At 40.2% G+C, this 18,205-nt stretch overlaps 1 long non-coding RNA gene across 2 annotated transcripts in view; it reads right to left on the minus strand.

Annotated features, from left to right (window-relative positions):
- The window catches only part of LOC310893765, a 30,253-nt gene extending 12,163 nt beyond the window's left edge, over window positions 1-18,090 (minus strand). For both annotated transcript variants that reach the window (XR_014579274.1, XR_014579275.1), the window contains exons 1-3: window positions 17,420-18,090; window positions 15,778-15,969; window positions 1,190-1,367 (exon numbers count right to left, since the gene is read on the minus strand). This is a non-coding gene — a long non-coding RNA (uncharacterized lncRNA). The remainder of the gene's footprint in view (window positions 1-1,189; window positions 1,368-15,777; window positions 15,970-17,419) is intronic.
- Window positions 18,091-18,205: the final 115 nt, after the last annotated feature.

Here is an 18,205-nt window from a genome sequence, read left to right on the forward strand (position 1 = left end):
AGCAAAGAAATGAATAAAAATCTTGGTTAAAAAAAAAAAAAGTTTAGCACAAACAATTCAATTTCAGCCCAGATGTTGCTTGGTTATATAAGAAAACAACTATCACAAAAACTAATATATCTTTCTTTGCTTAAAGCTTGGCTTGTCCTTCCAATAAAAAAGGCTGAGAAACAATGATATATCCTACTGCTCTGCCTTGAACCTAGTATAGGTCATTTCTCATACTGTTTGTTTACTCTGTACTCAAAGACTTTCAGTGATAGACATTCCACAGCTTCCATGGAGCAATTCTAGTGATCTGCTGATGAGTAATCTATCAGTCAGAATATGGCCCCTGTGATGCATTAATATAGTAGTTTCTTAAGAAAATGAAAATAAGAAAATAAAAACCATGTGTTTTTAACACACGTTCTTTCATTCTTTTCTGGAAAAGTGTGTTCCTTTGCAGAGAGAAATTAACAAAGAATAATTAAAAACTAAATATAAAAGAATGAAATATTGAAAGTCATTAGTCCCTGAGACAATTTTAATTACCTTACTCAACACTGCCCTGAAAGGCTACAGAAATATTGTGGTACTAGAAAGTTAAATCATCCAAGGACTAGCGTTATATGATATGATGACATTAGGAGATACTATGACTCAAGTTTTTACATTTGCAGATTCAGGATCTTTATTCACAAGATCTGAAAGGAGGTTTGACAGTGTTATTCTAGTCCCTATCTGTAGATATCAGAGAAAAATGACTGTTGCAGTTGTACAGCTGGCTAAGCCTGTTCAGAAAAAGCTTGGCATGGGAGTAGGAGTGATGCCGTACCTCAGGAGTTAGGTATCACATGCTCCTGTTACTAACACATGAAAACGTCAGCAAACTATTACAAAACCTGCCTTTGACTCTTAAGTAAGAGCCAATGTATCCCATCTGGTATGCCAGGCCTACACGAGGATATGCATGCTGCAGTTTAGGAGTTGCCAAGAAGTGCAAATGAAGGTGTGGTACGTGGGAGGTAGGTGCTGTCAGTGAAAAAACAATTTGCTGTATGGTAATATTATTCCTTAGGAAAGCAGTAACAATGCAGTAAAAGCAGAATTAATGGTCATCTCTAAGATGCAACATTGTGACTAAAAAAACCAAATCTCTTCTCTAGAGAATACTCTCCAGAGAATACAGCTCATCTTGTCTGATTACCTGAGAGAGTCCATCACTCTGCTAAATTGTCGAAATCCGCTGTGAAGTTTCTTGGTTGCAGGTATCTGGGTTGGAATGTCCAGAGCCTGGGAAGAGGTACGATCAGTGGAGATTCCTCATTCCGGAATTCAATTTTCTTTTCCATCCACCACAGTCCTGGTGCTTTGACTGAAGCAGGCTGTGAAAAATAGATTATATCAGTATAGTTTCAAAATGCATTTGCTTGTTGTGTGCACACGAATATGAATTAATAATACTTTAAAACACTTCAGTGCTAGTGGAATCTAGCACAAGTGGAAGCAAATATTGGACACAGATTCTCTGCAGGAAGGTAAGGACGAACCGTTTCCCTTCTTTATATATCAAAAAGCAAGATAATTTTCCGTCAGTTTAGCTCACTGGACATGAGATGAAAGATAATCAAATAGCTAGAATTAAGTATGGCTAGGAGACAAATTATTAGATACAAAAAGTATTTTTTCAGACAATCCTCTGAAACACCTTTCAATGCAAGTCTTGTGACGTTGAACCAAAGTTTTATCTTCTTGCTTTGTTTGTGGAGGTCAATTAATAAAAAAAAATCCTTCTTAAGCAAATAGACTAATATCCCCAGATGCTGGTTATATTGAAAATTTCCTCAAGCATCAGGTTATTTTGTTATCTGAATTTTTTCTTTGGCCACCTTCTAAATACAGGTGAACAAGCATATGGTACAATACAGATGTCTGCTTGTTATTTTACCCAGCAACTCCAGAAACAAGCACTAAATTTGAAGGAATACTATAGCACAATTATCTAAGTTATAGATAAAATGAAAATAATTTCTACTTCCAAGACCATGCAGCTGCTAATGACCATTTTAAATTATTCCTTACTCCTCATGAGAAATGTCTGGCCTACAGAATTATCATATTAGCCTTGACACTGTGGGCTAATTAGAAATTAAGTGTAACAGCTCAAAAAGGAAAAGACCTTCTTCCAACATTAATTCTTACAAGGATCGTTTGAAGAATTTCTACAGCAAACCTATCTTGTGCACAGTGCTCAGAGGAAGCAAAAGAAACACCAACACTGTAGATAATTTTCACCCAGTGAGAGAGCCAAGCGCTTGGAGAAGCAAGATTCTGCCAAACCTCAGCCTGCAACGGACACACATCTTTTTTAGCAAAACAGGGGTATGAAATAGCAGTGCCCAGGAACCAGGACCATTTTGCTGACTTAGCTGTGAAAAGCAAGCTATCCTGCTCCAGAAGATGCTGATGTGGAAACACTTCCCTGCCCACAACTCTGAAGAGCAACTACACATTCCTTTTCTTAACTATTGCTCAGATTACTTTTTTTTTTGTCATGATTACGATATTTCTACACAGTCATCCAGGGAAACAATCTCACAGGCAAGGGCTGAATTTCTGATGTAACACAGAAGCAGAAATGACCGGCATCGTGTAGAATGCATCAGACTTCCTCCATACATCATAAAGAAAGGGGAAAACATTTTTTTTCCTTTGTACACAATAAATACTTGAAGATTTTCAAATAGATTATTTTTCTATCAGAAATTTTACAAGTTTCATATCTTCTCTTGAATGACAATTTGCCTTCCAAATACATCGGTATCCTACAGTAATTTTCAGTCTTATGTAGACTTCATATCCTTGGAAAATATCTACCTAAAATCAAAGTAACTATTCAGAGCAATGTCATGAAATCCAAACTGTGTGTGAATATAAACAACCACTGGTATAGTATAAACCTTTTATCCAGGATATTCTTAACCAGAACATCTCCCTGGATGCTAGTTTAGCACAATTATACTTAATGATAGTGAAACTACTTAGCAGGGATGTATTCATTCAGTGACACAGGGAGATTAGTATTAGCAAGCTTTTAAATCAGCGTGAAACGCCAAACTTCACTTCAATCACGAAAAGAGATTCCAGCAATAAGAAGGAAATAAATGCCAAAGAAAAATGAAATGCTGTGAGTAATCTCCTTACTGGAGAATTTTTTCTTTAGTGGGCACTTTATGCCATGATGAGTCTTTTCAGAAGCATTTTTGCCTCTCCTTATCAGGATAGCTGTTTAATTGAGTTGGCTGTCTACCAGTTCAGAGCATTCAGCTGAACTAATGTTCAGATTTCCTGAGCTTTACCTAAACAGATGTGCAGATGTGGAATTCCTACAAGTCTTTCAATTAGAAAAACAAAGCTTATGCACTGAAGAGTATAGGTTAGAGTAATGAAGAAGATGTCTCGGGGGAGACCTTATAGTGGCCTTCCAGTACCTAAAGGGGACCTACAAGAAAACAGGAGAGGGATTCTTTGTCAGGGGAGTAGTAATAGGACAAGGAGTAATGGCTTTAAACAAAAAGAGGGAAGATTTAGTTTAGATATAGTGAATAAATTCTTTACTATGAGGGTGGTGAGGCACTGGCACAGGCTGCCCAGAGAAGCTGTGGATGCCCCATCCCTGGAGGTGTTCAAGGCCAGGCTGGATGGGGCTTTGGGCAGCCTGGTCTGGTGGGAGGTGTCCCTGCCCATGGCAGGGGGGTTGGAATGAGGTGATCTTCAAGGTCCCTTCCAACCCAAACCACTCTGTGATTTTAAGATTCTGTAACTCTATGTCCTGCAGATATATATTCCTTAGTGTACTTATTCTTCCAGATTACCATCTTTTCTTTTCAATTTTAAACCACTGTTACAAATCACCATTGGAAGAAATCTATGTTTTGTTTACGTTAAGTGATTATATATGCATAAGCTGAATGTGAAAATTAAGGTAAAGAAAATAAGAAAAGAATTAAAGAATTAAAACATCAAAAAGAAGTCCAAATTAAACAAGTAAAAAGTGGCTAAATCATTTTTAAAAATGCCAACCAACTAGGTTGGCTATGTAGTTTTTCTGTTTTCTTTTTTACCAGCGATACAACACCAATCCAAATTACTGTAGAAATAAGGGCACAAACCCAATTTCCATTTATCCCTGCAGGTTATCTTCATGCTACAAAAATAGAAGAAGAGATGTCTACTGGAAGGAGAAAAAAAAAGAAAAAGGAAGATGAACAAATTACTTTCAGAAAGGAATTAATGAACAGTTAATTAGCAACCTTACTTTCAGCAGCCCACATGTAATTTCAAGACCTAAAGCCAAACCTGGCTGTTCTGTGATTTCTGGGGTGTGCAAAAACAGGGTGGTCCTCATCATGAGGTCTGTGCCTGAACACAATCCCTTCCCTGCTGAGTTTTCCTCCCACTTTAGCAATCCTCTGTATTCCTCACTCCTCTGCTCTCAAAGCAGGGGGCTGTGCTGCTCACTCTGACCTGGATACACTTGGCCAGCCCAGAACAACACGTAACATAATGGAACTTAGTAGTAGGGCGTTTATGCAGAAAAATCATTACTAGTGAAGTTTCCAGTCTGTGAAGGTGTATTTCAGATAATGAAAAGGACTGGGAGAAAGAGGTACAGTACAGCATCACGATTTTGTTTTGTGCCTCTTGAACCTGAGAGTTTTCTTCTTTTATGGTAGATTTTTTGTTTGTCTTGTCTTGGCCACTAAGCCCTTCCATGGAGGATATGGAATCTCCTTCCTTTATTTTTCTTCCTTTTTGCATTTTTCTTCCTTTATTTCACCATGGCTTTTTTAGGACCTGCATTTAGGAGCTGTATTGCTCCCGAGAAGAAATTTACAGCTCGGCACATCAGCTCCAGAAGCTGTAAGAGTATCAGAACTCCACTGATGAAAATTCTTTCCACTTTGATGAAAATCTTTCCACTGATGGAAATTTCTTACTTTCTGAAGTGCACAGCAAACAGTACACATTGCTTAAGTAAAAACACGAACTCCAGCCCTTTTTTCTTCCTTTCCTCCACATTTCCACACCACACCTAACCTCTCCCCCTCCTCCCCCCCTCAAGGACACACGGATCTGTCACTCACCTTCCCTACTAGCTTGTCTGCACCATCTTCCTTTCACTGCATCCTCACTGTCCTGCCACCCTTCCCCAACAACCCCTCCACAAACATTAATGTCTCTCTCTGGGAGGAAGCAAAAGTATCCCGCACACAGACTCTGGAGTAGAAGAAGCTGCAATCGGAAGCTTCTAAGCTTGATTTTTTTTTTTTTAATATAACCCGTCCTTGCTGGTTTTGAGTGGCAAATGGAAATAAACTGAAAACAATACTGAAAACTTGGCCATACTCAACACGTATAATGTACTGACTTGCAACAGCTGTGTGTGTTACTCAACCTTTATTTCAGAATAGTTACATTATGCAAATGTCCCACAGAAGTAGAAAAGCAAGACTTTTCTCTCTAATACAAATTTATGGAAGCCTTCTGGTAAAATAAGAAGACGTATGAACAAAAGACCAGCATGGAATCTTAATATAAACTATTCAGGATCCCCTGAATATTTTCTTCAGCTCAGTTTCTGAAATCCCTGCCAAGCTGCTAATGATTTAGAAAATCTCGAATGATGAACAAAGTGCACGTTACTTCCAAAAAGTGAACTGTTATTTATATGAAGACCTAGCAAATAAATACAAGATGTCAACTCGCTGGTATTTTTGCCCATACTGACAGGTTACTGACAGTATACACCAGTTTTCTTCTTCGGTTTATTCTGGTTTGATTTCATTTGTAATTGATAACTGCATTTGTTTTTTAATATTTGCAATAAAATACTGTGAAAACAAAATTTGGGAGTATATACATGCAGTAAATCCAGTATCAACACTGACTGGCTGCCAGATTTGGAACTGATTCACTGATTAGTTTGAGAGTGATTAATTTAAATCTCTGATTTAAAAACACATTTATGAAAAGACAACTGACAGTATAAATAGCACTTCAGACTGATAGAACTGTTCCCTTTACGGACTCTGCTTTTGTAAAGTGCACAGGCAAGTTTTTGGTCAAGTACCTTATAAAATAAGGTGATGATGTTTGGATGACAAATTTTTCAGCTGTTTTTGCAATAAGAAATGATAATTGTTAACATGTTTGCTGAGGAAAGACTTGAATAAAATCCACTTTTTTTTTTTTTTTTCAACTGAGAGGACCAGCAAGAGATGGACGAATAGGATAAAACAGATGTACTTTTGACATAACCACACTTGGAAGTTCAGCATACTGTATGTATATTACTTCTAGCCAGGACACAGCAAGCAAAATGGCATTTTGGGTTCAGATAATAAAAGAACTCCCTGTAGAGAACCCAGTGGTTTGCTTGTTTAAGTGTATCTTGACTAGAAGCTTCTCCCAGCACTGTAATGTCAGACTTGGCATTTACCCTCTCTGTACGCCTCTGTCCAAAACACATGGGAAACATGTAGTCCAGGTCCAGCCATGACCTCCTAGGTCAGTACGCTGTCCTGACTGCTTTGCAATTCTCCAGGAACAGGACAGGAGGGAGCCTACACAATGAACACACTAATAACCAAATGTCAGGACTATGCTGGAAAGAAGGGTTCTTGACACTGTGGCTTGTTTTGAAAGACATTATGAAGAAAAGAGGCCACAGCATTAAAAAATGCTTTTTTGCACAGATTAGGAAGAAAATAACCCTAGGAGATCAAATAATTTATTATTATTAGGACACAGCTGCATGCTTCCCCTTGAAAAGAATGAATACATATCCTCTTGTACCTTTGAACTCATCTAATTCTGGTTGTTTGCCATGGGATACTCTCTTCTGATCCTTCTAGGGCACTTCCTTTCTTAAAATGACAGCAGCATTTCAATAGATAAATTAGATACTGGAAGCTCTCATGTTTTAATTTACATACATGTATAATCATATATATGATTATTATTTATTTGACCTTTTCATCTGTTTACCTCTGCTTGGACATGATAGAAGCTGCCAGTTTTTCATGGAAAATGAAACCACCAATTGCATAATATATTTTTTCTCTGTTCTCCACCTCCTTTCAAAAAGATTTGTAAGTGAAATTCAACATGAATGTAACACTGTCCACTAAGACCCAACATAGTGTATTGCCCAGGCAAATCTCCCAGATGTTTGAAAGGTACACAGTTTGTAACTGTTCTCCTTGGTGAATTAATTTTGGTGAAGTGCCTTTGCAGCCCCTAGAAAATTTCATTCTATTATTTCTTATGGCCATATGCAACATGAATACCAGTACAAATTTGTTGCACTGTTCTGCCTTTCTAGGTAAGAAAAGAAAATTGCCTCTTTTTCCTATTCGATATTTCAGGCTGCCTATTAAAGTGAAAAATTGCTGTAAACATACTGTGTAGCAACCACCCATCACGATTTGGAAGAGATTTCATTGTTTTACAGAAGTCAGGCAACACAGAGCTGACCTAAAGCGATTAACACTGGCTTGGATTATGTTCAAATCAACAACTGAAGGGAGAAATCCCACAGACATCATTACTCCCTCCACAGCAGCTCCACCTTTCTTTGTAGTGAATTGATCCCTACTGAACCGGTATGTAGAATCAGAGGGAATGGCTTCTGGCCCTTTATTGCCTTCCACCGAGGGAAAAAATTGATCATAATGTTAATACTTGACTAGGAGGCACATACAATAGTCTAATTTTGCTGGGCTTATTCACTGTTCTTCAAAGACACAAAAAGTATGACTTCTTGTTCAGAAAGGAAGAAAGGAAAAAGGAAGAAGGAAGAAAAAAAGAAAGAAGACTGTGTTGCAAGAACTTTTTCTTCATCTTTTGAAATAAATTCAGCAATATGTCTTCATTTAAACTGTAAGGGAGCTGGCTTGGGTCCTGGAATAGACTCTGGTTCCTTTTAAGACAGGGAAATAGCTCCTAAATACATTGGTCTGCTTTTTGGAACTTATGAAGCAGAACACAAATCTAAGAGCTGGCAACATTTAATGGTAATGAGGCAATTCTTACATGAGAGAGTTCATTACAGGATCAGCTAACAATGTTTTCCAGCAGCTGGAAAATGGAATCTTCTGCAGGCTGGGAATGAAAAATCTGTCTTTAAAATTATATTCTGTATACCCCAATATACAATTAGTTTAAAATGGAAGCCTAGCAGAATTCATTCTGCTGCTTCTAATGCATTGTGTTTTTTACTGAAGGAAGAAAACATGTTTTCCTCATACAGTGCTGCTGTGCCAGCTGAGCTGCAGCACGTGACGGAAAATGAGACTTGCCTGTGCTTTGGTCCTCTGCAGGACAGGCAACCCTGCTCTTGTACTAGGCAAAAGCTGTCCTTGTGTTTAAAGAGCACAAGGACCAGGATTGTGCCTGGCTCTGGTGCAAAGAAGAGGCTTTTATTTTGCTTTCTGACTTGTGCTGGGCCCTCCTTGCCCTTGTAGACACCGTTCCATTTCCCTCTTCCTCTTGCATGACTGGCTCTGTGGCATTTCCATACAAAGGAACCTTTGTTATCTGGCATAATTCCCCAAGTGGTCCTTCATACTGTATTTTTGCCATCGGTTGGTTTCACAGCACAAGTATGGCCTGGGAGGAGCTGGAGGTCTCTTTCCAGCCTCGTAGCTGGAGCATGGTCCCCACCAGCTCACTTTCACTATTCGTTTCCTACTTAGATTTTGACCAACAGGAGTTGTGATATGTCGTTTTTCAAAGTCAACGTACTGGTCAGTCAGCGGATGCTACTACAATAGAAAATCTAGTTGCTTAGCCTCTCGCTTTGCATTTTTTTCTGGTGGTCTGCAGAGCGTGTACTGAGAGACTCTCTAAACGACTCAGGGCTGCACTACACAAACATCATCACCCCAGAACACGCAAGTCCCACAGGAAATATTTTCCCTCTAGGGTGCTCTCTGCCATTCTTCAAAGTATTTCTTTCCAAAGATGTTACGAGAACTATTTCACTTCTCTTGCTACCTGAACACTCTCTCCAAGTTTAAAAGAGACATAAATAAATCAAAAGCAACAGAACAACAGCAGAACAGATTAGCAGCCTGCACGGCCTTTTTAAAGGACGCAGAAGCCCAGAGGACACCTATAATTGAACCTCTCTGGAGGCACCAAGTCACTCAAAGACAGCTGTGCTTTCTCACCAGCTACTGAGCTGGCTCATACACTTGATGCTGGAGTTGAAAGGGACTGTGGAAACCTAGCACAACAGCTGATTTCCTGGTGAAGCTGAACACTCGGTTACCCAGACAGCTGAGGGAGCTTTGTCATCACTATTTCCCTCCTCTCCAGTTACGCCTTATGCAGGGCTCAGATTTGCTTTAGGAGTGAGGCCACAGAAAAAAAGTCAGGGAATTAGAAGGGGTGTGGGTGGAGAACAGAGGTGAATTGCAGCTGGCAGGGATTTTTAAAAGAAGGACCTCTGTAAGAAGGAGCTGTGCATACTTTCTTGTTGAGGCTTGCAAACATTATGTTAGCCCTGCTACCCAAGTCAAAAGATAAGCAAGCTGGGCGAGAACAGCACTATGAGTCAAAGCCAGCATACCCTTACTTTTTGTTTCAGAAAAATGAATTAGGAATTTCTAATGCTAGAGAGCTACATAAGTTAGACAATAAGCAATGTTTTCTTAAAACAGGTGGGTTGGGGGAGCAGAGGTCAAAGAAATTTGAAAAACCTTGGCTGGAAATAGTGTTGAGGAATCACAAAGTAAGATGTTAGACTGCTGAACCAAGATATTTTTTGCTTCAGCTGGAACATATTAAAAAAAAAAAAAGTGCTGGCAGGAAAAGCAGCAGGTATCCCAGCTGCAAAGGCCAAACAGAGAGCAAGAAACAGATTGCTGAAGGAAGATACTCAAGTAACTCAGCCAACTATTTACTATGATTTATAGCAAAGCTTGGCCCAAAGTCCCATACACTCTAAAATACACTAGATGAACAGTAAGAATATGAATGAAAATGCATCTGCAACTTCTGATTAATTTTATAGCAACTTAAAATTATCATTGTCATTTAAAAGAGTCACCAGCAATGGTTTGAATTTCAGAGACTAGTGAAGGAATGGACAGTAAGCTCTGAATGTGATATGAAATTAAAAAAGAAAAAAGAGAGAGAGAGAGAGAAAATCTCCTCCAATAAACCAATACCAGTATTTTTCTTGGTGACTGCACAAATGTACAGGTTTGCGGAAAGCTGCTGGCTGAATTTTAGCCTCTATCCACTTGAATTCAAACTAGCTGTTAGCAGCCATTTCTGTTCTGAAACCCAGTCTGTAGCTCTAAGAGACTATCATGTTTTCATGGCTCAGTGAGAGCAAAAAAAGAATTTCACTGCTGTTTGCAAATAGAGTGATATGGCTGAAAGTCTGGGTATGCTCTTCTATGCTGGAGAAGATCTAATTTAACACTCTTGGACCCAATTTTACCCTCATTATAGGCAACTGACAACTTCCCAGAGAATTCAGTGAGCAGAAATCAGATCTCTTACTGTGAACTGACAGAAAAAGAATAAGCTGCTACATGTAAGAATGTGATTTACCCAGGATGTTAAAAAGAACAGAATTTCTAATAGATCTATAATATCAGGGATTCTTTAAGAATAGAGGAGGGGAGCATTGGGATGCATAAATGACAAAGCATCATTATGAAAAAAGCCAAGAGCTCAGAAACGTGACAAAATCTTTGGCGAACACCTTCAAAATAGTGGATGCATTAGAGGCATTTTTTTTTGAATCAGTGGAGAGAATAGAACAAATGAGAAAAGCCTAAAAATGGGGGAAGGCAAGCAGTAAAATAAAGTTCTCCAAAGATGAATATGCTATTATTGTTATCACTAGCTTAATTGCAACTGGATTTGATAGAGAGGATTCTTGCAAGCATTGTAGCACTCTGCCTTGCCCTTTCTTACTCTCTTGCTGCTCCCAGAAATGGCAGCTATGTTGCAATTCTTGAAGCACCTGCTCATAAGAGCAAAACCCACAAGGAAGCCTGGTGTGTTTCTTTTCGTGCCCTTTGTGTGCAAGGAGTGAAGCCTTGGTTAATTACCTGCCTCCAGCCACTCCTTAAAAGCTGAAGAGCTTTTCTTTGTATTTATATAGTTACAGTAGCCATGGCAGCTGCTCATTTATTAGTTGCAGCTTACATTAAAGCAGGCTGGGTAACTACATTGTGTGGAAGGTGAAGATGTGTACAATTTTCTATGAAAAAAGCCAACAACGTGTTTACTGAGAGCAGGTAATGGAGATGCTAATGAAAAACAGAAACTGCCTTGTATTTTGCCATAAAGCAAGAATGACTAATGACCATGATATTGCACCTATGAACAAAATATATGCATCTGATACGTCTAACTATCCCAGGCACCTGAAAATAGATCATTCACTAGAGATGGGCCTAAATCCACAATTTTCATCTCAAACTTAAATAACTAGACCCTTAGGCATTGCACTCAGACTGGGATTTAGTGCTAAACATAATGTCTGACTCCGGGAAAGCTCAAACTTGGCAAGGAAGGGTAAGAGTGGAGGAGAAAGGGCACTGTTTGATATCACAGTATAAACATGACTGCTTCTGTCTGTACCAGGACATTGTTATTAAGAGAACAAGATGAAATCATTTAAAGTGAACTAAACTCACTACCCAGGAACTTCTTCAGTACAGACTGTATGTCTACATCAGGAGATCACGAAGAGCAGCTATTCCGTTCTCACTCTTTTCTCATGGGGAAAAGCCCAATGTCACAGTGGTTGCTCTGACACATGGGTCTGGAGGCAGAAATTGTTATCCTCAGATATGGGACTGGCCTGAACTACTTTCATGTCCTCTTCTCTGACATTCCCATAACTAACAGCACTGGCCAAACAGGTGTTCCCAGCTCTGCATCACCTCTCCAGATGTTGCCATGCCAATTCTCCTGCCAGTTGTGCACTGGGCAGGCTGACGGCTTAACAACTGATTTGCCTGATTTGGCTTTCTCCAAACCATACCTGCTCTCAAAGAGCTCACATGCCTATCATCTCTCTTGCAAGGAAATCCTTTTAATTTGATCCAGATTTCACAGCAATCGGGACCCACTTGCTGTTCCTTGCTTGGAAATATGTTCATCTCCGTTCCTCTAAAATTCCAGCAAAGGATAATTTATTAAGCACATGCATTTACAACATAATATTCTGCCTTTTGTCAGCAGAAGACTGAACAGTCCCCTCTACCTTCTGGTAGAATTATTCCCTGCTGAGACAGAAACCTGTGGGCTATAGGAAGCCAAAGAGCTGGAAATGATGTGCTACATTTTTTATGAAAGGTCTCTGTTTTCCATAAATCTGTCTGTATAAACAGACTTCCAAAATGTGGTAGCTACTGTATTAGTCTTTCCCTAATTCTAATCACCGTACAAAATAAACAAATGAAGCTCTCAGCTTCCAGCAAAGCTGCACGAGCCCTGGAAATACTTAATATTTTAGACAGCACGTTTCTGGATGGGATCCCCTGAGCCATGGGGCATTTTGAAGCACTGGTGCTTCCAAGAGTAGCAAGGAAGAGGAAGCACTGCCACCCAGTGGCTAACGAGGACAACCCTCTGATGGAACTAATTCTCAGCCTCAGTGCTCTCAGACTGGTCGTACAAAGCTGGACAGATTGCTTGGGCAAAGTTTCATGTCTGAACCTGCAGGTTCAAATCATACTAGGCTTAACTCATTTAGCAAACCACTGATATTTTTAATGAAGATCGAGTTAAAGAGGTACTCACGAAGCAGTGCCAAAGCACAGTATTTTGGTTTTGTACCCAGAATTTCTAAGGCAGGCTAAGTAGACATATTCTAAAAGAAGAATAATCATAAGGTATTTGGCTGATTTGAGGGCTGACTTAGGCCAAGAAAAGATTGTCATTAACTGATTTGTGGCCAATACAAAAGAGCCATTTCTGAGTCTCAGGAGAAGGAATCAAATGTGGGTTGGGGGAAATTAGATAGTTTGTTCCTTGATATTAAAGAGTTATTGAATTCACACTTAGAACTAAAAGGCGCTGAAATTTCTCCCCCTGAATTTCCATATTTTCGTGAAACAAAAAGCACAACATTCTTCTTGCTCTACCCTCAGCTCCAAGGGCGCTGCTGGTAAGAACTATCACCAGCTTACAGGTATGTTTAGGGTATAATAAAGTTTGGTTTTACAACGTCTTGCTTTGTCATTTTAATTCTCAAAGTTAAAAGTCCTGCAGACGTGGAAGAAAATAGCGTTAGTATAATTTAACAGCAGGAATGTAAGCTAGTACAATTTAACTTATTGCATGGCATGTAGAGATTTGTATCAGAAATACTAAACTTGGTCTGAATGAATCATTAACAGAAAAATATATAAGAAAGCACCAGAAGAAACATCAGAGCAAGACTTAGAAGAATGGTGGGCGCTGACAACCAACAGTGCCAACAGTAACAATACAAATGTTGAGGAATGGGCTGTCCACAGCAGGACCAGAAAGGCAGCGCTCTGGTAAGAGAAAGGCAAGAAGACTGCAGCACACTGCATGTGCAGTCCTCTTCCTTGTTAACCTGACAAGAGAATGGGCTGTACTTGAAGCAAGGAAGCATATGCAAGGGGCACCAACACTTACTGAGGATGCAGTAAGTAATATTTTGGTGAAAAAGGATAACCGCTTGAATCCTGCATGGTCTGCATGAGCTACATCCACAAAACAGGTCATCATTTCCAAACAAGAGGAACTGCAGAGATGCAAGGAGGACTTGATATCCAGTACCAATGTTCTCTGTATTGCACATAAGGGACCCTCGTTGGATTACTTGGACACACACCTTGATGTTTCTAAGTACACGGTGTGGGAATGCAAGGGAGTGACATTAGAACAGCATTTGTAAGTGACTGAAATCAACGTTGTATAAAATGAATATCGCTTTCCCTTTCCATATGGTCTCCCTGAGTTTTGCGAAATTAATTCTGTATATGCTGTTTTGACAGAAGCTCCAGGACCAAGCGATTCTCATTCAAAAACAATTACCATATGACTACAGAACAAATCTGTTCATGCTTCATAGTCTGAAGACTAAATTTCAGGCAATTCTACTTCAGGTGCTTGTAAAGTAAGTACTCTATAAAGGTTTTCTCAGCTCAGCCTCTCTCCCATTTGAGTCCCTGTGATCACTGCCATATCACATGCAGTGAAGTAGTGCTAAATCAGCAAGACAGACTGTCAGAAGATTTGATAGAGGAGAGCTGTGCTGCAGAAGGTTTTAAAATGTTTACACTTACTAATCAGGGGCAAGATGCATAAATCTTGAAAAAAATCCTTAATTAATACTGAGAAAAATGCCATTCAGATAAAGTCAACTGATATATTAATAAACCTCTTAAAAGGCCAAAAAAATCCAAAACACTGACATAAAGAACCATTTCAATGAAATTCTCCCAAGCCCTTTTCAGCAAAACACATGAATTTGAGTTTCAAAAGCCTTGTTCTTACTCCAGGATGCTTTAGAGGGGAGATTCATTAAACCTATCTTTTTCTTCCAAAGCAGTTTTGGTTTCACACAGTGTAAATAACACTATAAGCCCTGGAATTAGTGAAATGTGGTTTTCTGCAGAGTTGTGTCTCCTGGTTGATCAACTCTGGTGTCCAACAAGAACTCACACTTCCTTGAAGTTCTTCCCACTGCTGAAACCCAGAAGAGATCCACTTCCCCTGGGGTTTCTGCCATCAAAAACCTGGGAAGTCATAGCACAGCTCCTGCTCCAGACAGGACACCTACAGAGTTTTTTCCTTTCCCCTCTTTTCCATTTTGAGAAATTTGGTGATTTTTAGCAACTGCATCTTTCTGTTAAATTTGCTAGAAATTGGCTAGCTTAAAAGCTAGAAAGGACACATACACAAACACACAAAAGCACAAACATAAACAATCTGGCTGAGCATAACTTACTTGAGCCTTTTATCTATCTATCTAAAGTAAGATAATAAGACTTTAAGCTTGCCAAACAACAGCCTCTATCTATCTACCTACCTACCTATCTACATATCTATTTTAGTATATTTTCCTTTATTACCTAGTCTTGCATCCAACACTTTTCTTGGTTTACAGACAATTGTTTCTGTTATAGACAACCTGTTATTTAAAAAAAAAAAAAAAGCATCTTGGCCCTTTCCCACTCATTTCTAATTATGGAGTAAATCCTTGGTACCGGATCAGGAGTGTTAGAAGTCCACAGGACACAACGTTGAGAACAATGAGTTTCCAGGCTATTTCTAATCCCCATCCATGATTTAAATGAGATTACTGATACCACAGTGGTTTTGCTTTTCTGCATCAATGCTCAACTCCATAGAAGCAGCAGAGTTGTGGTATTTTCAAGTCAAAAAAAATGCTTTTCAGAAAGGCAAAACAGTCTGCAAAGGTACCCATGGATGTATGCTTTAAAAGGAAATCTGATTTGGGTGATGGGGGAAAACACAGTAATGTATTTGGCAGCTTATTTCATTTTCTTTAACCTCTTATGAGATTTCCATCTTGTGCTAGTGCTGGCTTGAGAAGTCACTCTAGTCCAGTACTACTGTGTCCGCAGAGAAGCATATATCTTAGCTAGGAGACAGTAACTAAGAGCTTCACTGCTTGACTGGGAGCAAAGTCTGCTTACAGGAGTTACAAAAAGCCTCAGTATCAAAAAGCCCTACCCTCTTACTTTTGAAAAGTGAACTTACCTCCTATGGGCAAAGGAGAGAATGCAGCTAGGCAGCAGGGGCTGACAGATGCTCCTCTCCTGTTGTCTGGAGCTCAGCTATGCTGTCTCTGGCATCCCTTCAAAACGGTACTCAGTCATGGGGAAGTACAAGCACTCACGCACTCGGTTTTGGGAGGTGTAGGCTGGTAGGTTGTTAGGAGTAACACGTTTCCTGTTCATAGAGAGTGAGAGGCATGTCAACAGGGTGGGCTGGCTCACTTCTGACTAAACCCTGACAGTTTCAAATCCTGAATAGGGGCTGCTGTAGCTGGAGTGACAGTTTCATAATTTGAGCAGGAAGTAAGAGCATGAACACAGGTTCTGGTCTTCATCAAACACACAGCTAGCAAATACTTAAAGTAGCTTCCATGACATTTATATTCACTAAACTTGTACATTCGATTCCTTGAAATAGATTCCATACATCTGATTCAACTAAGAAAACCTTTCTGCTTTAAATCCAATAGCATTCCCAGAGAGAGCAAACCTGCAAACTTTTTTTTGGTTTTGTTTTCCAAAAAGCCAACGGAGATTTTTCTCATTATCCAGTTACTAACTTTTAAGAAAATGTCCAACTTTCCAGTAGCCTGAAAAAGAGACTTTCAATGGCCACTTGGTTTTCTCCCCATACAGCTGTCCCCAGCCATGTTATGCCCTGAAAGGAAGGAATAAAGTGCAAGGGGACTAGGGGTGATCAGAAAGGAGCATCTGGCACCTGCAGGCTTTTTCATCATCAGAAAGGGAACTCAGGAGTCCTAACATCACTGTCATTTCTCTACCTGCTCTGACCAGAGCTAAATAGCAGTGGTCAAGAGTGTTAGTGTTACAGCACAGGGCTGACCTGCTAAGCCTCAAGCAGCGCAGAAAATTGACTCCATTTCTCTACTCAGACAGATCCGCTTTGGCAGCACCTCATCCAAACCCTGCCCGCTTCCAGGCAAAGGGACTGTGAGTTGAACAGTTATGTCCTGTTCGTGGTTCCCAAGGGGCAAAACGGGCACACTGGCAAGTCACAACTCTAGAAGAAACCATGGCTAGGCGACAATCTGATGGCTACAGGTTTTGTATTTCTCACTCTCCTAACCCGAGTCCTAGCTCTACCATAACCCGAAGCCTGGGCTGAGATGTCTGCCCTGGGACATGCTGAGCCTCCAGGTGCAGACTGTTGGTGGAAGAGTCCTCCCAGCAGGAAGCCCTCACTGCCACAACATGATCCGCTTTGGAGACAACCCGATTAAGTGACCTCACACATGGCTGCTGAAATTGCTTATTTGTGTAAGTTTCCATCATACTTGCACACATGTAGGGGACCCAAATGTCGCTTCTCTTGTAATGTGAGAGTTACAGATGGCAATGAAACAACATGGGAAATGCAAAAAATAAAGGAAAGCAGGAAAAGACTCTGCCCTGGGCTTCTGCTTGCTCTCAAGCATTTTCAGATCGAGAATGAGAAAGATGCCCTTTTCGTTTCATTCTGGGTTCGCTATGGAAGGCGTTTTTCTGCTATCTCAGGTACATGGTTCCAGGACAGACCCAGTAGTGAAGTCATCTGAAAAGTTCCTCGCGGGCATCCAATGCTGAACACAGGGAGAAAGAAACACAGCAGCTACTCGACACTTCACCTGGCCAAAAAGACATCCTGGCTGCACCTCAAGCTGGTTCTACCGACGTAGCTGGTCTCCTGCAGCACCTTCTGATCCAGTTTACACCGCCTCAGTACCAAACTCACTGAAGCAGATACGCTGTACCTCCCCACACTGCTGCAGCTTCTCCTTGACATCGAAAAATGCAGACAAAAATAACACGAAAACTGCCTGAACACTTCACTCTTGCTGCTGTCATATCCTCTTCCCATAACAAAGCAGCAGCCAAAAATAGACGCCTTTTAAGGGATTACAAGTAGCAAAAAAGTTCACCAGAAGAAAACTAGCCCAGATCACTTTCAAGGCCAAAATTATGTCACTGAGTTAGTTATTAGTCCAAAACTCTTCCCTTTACAAGTCACGGGGGACAGCCCAGCAGCCTTATGGAAAACACCGCCAGCAGGCAGCCAGTCTGACGGCAGCCAGGCCTGGCCTCATCCCTCACAGAGGGGAGAACAAGTAAAGCTGATTTTTGGACGATGAAAGTCATTCTCCTACTGTGCATAAGCTCATTCAAACTAGGGAGTAGAACCACAGAATGGCTCTGGGTAAATTCACCAGCAAAAAGATGCAAGGAGGAAAAATGAAAAATGTCTTCACGTATTAATTAAAATGAAATTGGGGGGGGAGGGGGTAAAGAACAGAAGAAATAAGGGCGCAATGAAGGTCCAAGGTATTTAAGTGCTTTCACAGACACTCGTATTGTAGAAAACGGCTCCATTTCACCCTGTAAGGAATTTTGTTATTAGTTTGTGCTGCTTCCAC

This window comes from Anser anser (genome assembly GCF_964211835.1).
Source record: "Anser anser genome assembly, chromosome: 2".
Classification (NCBI taxonomy): Eukaryota; Metazoa; Chordata; class Aves; order Anseriformes; family Anatidae; genus Anser; species Anser anser.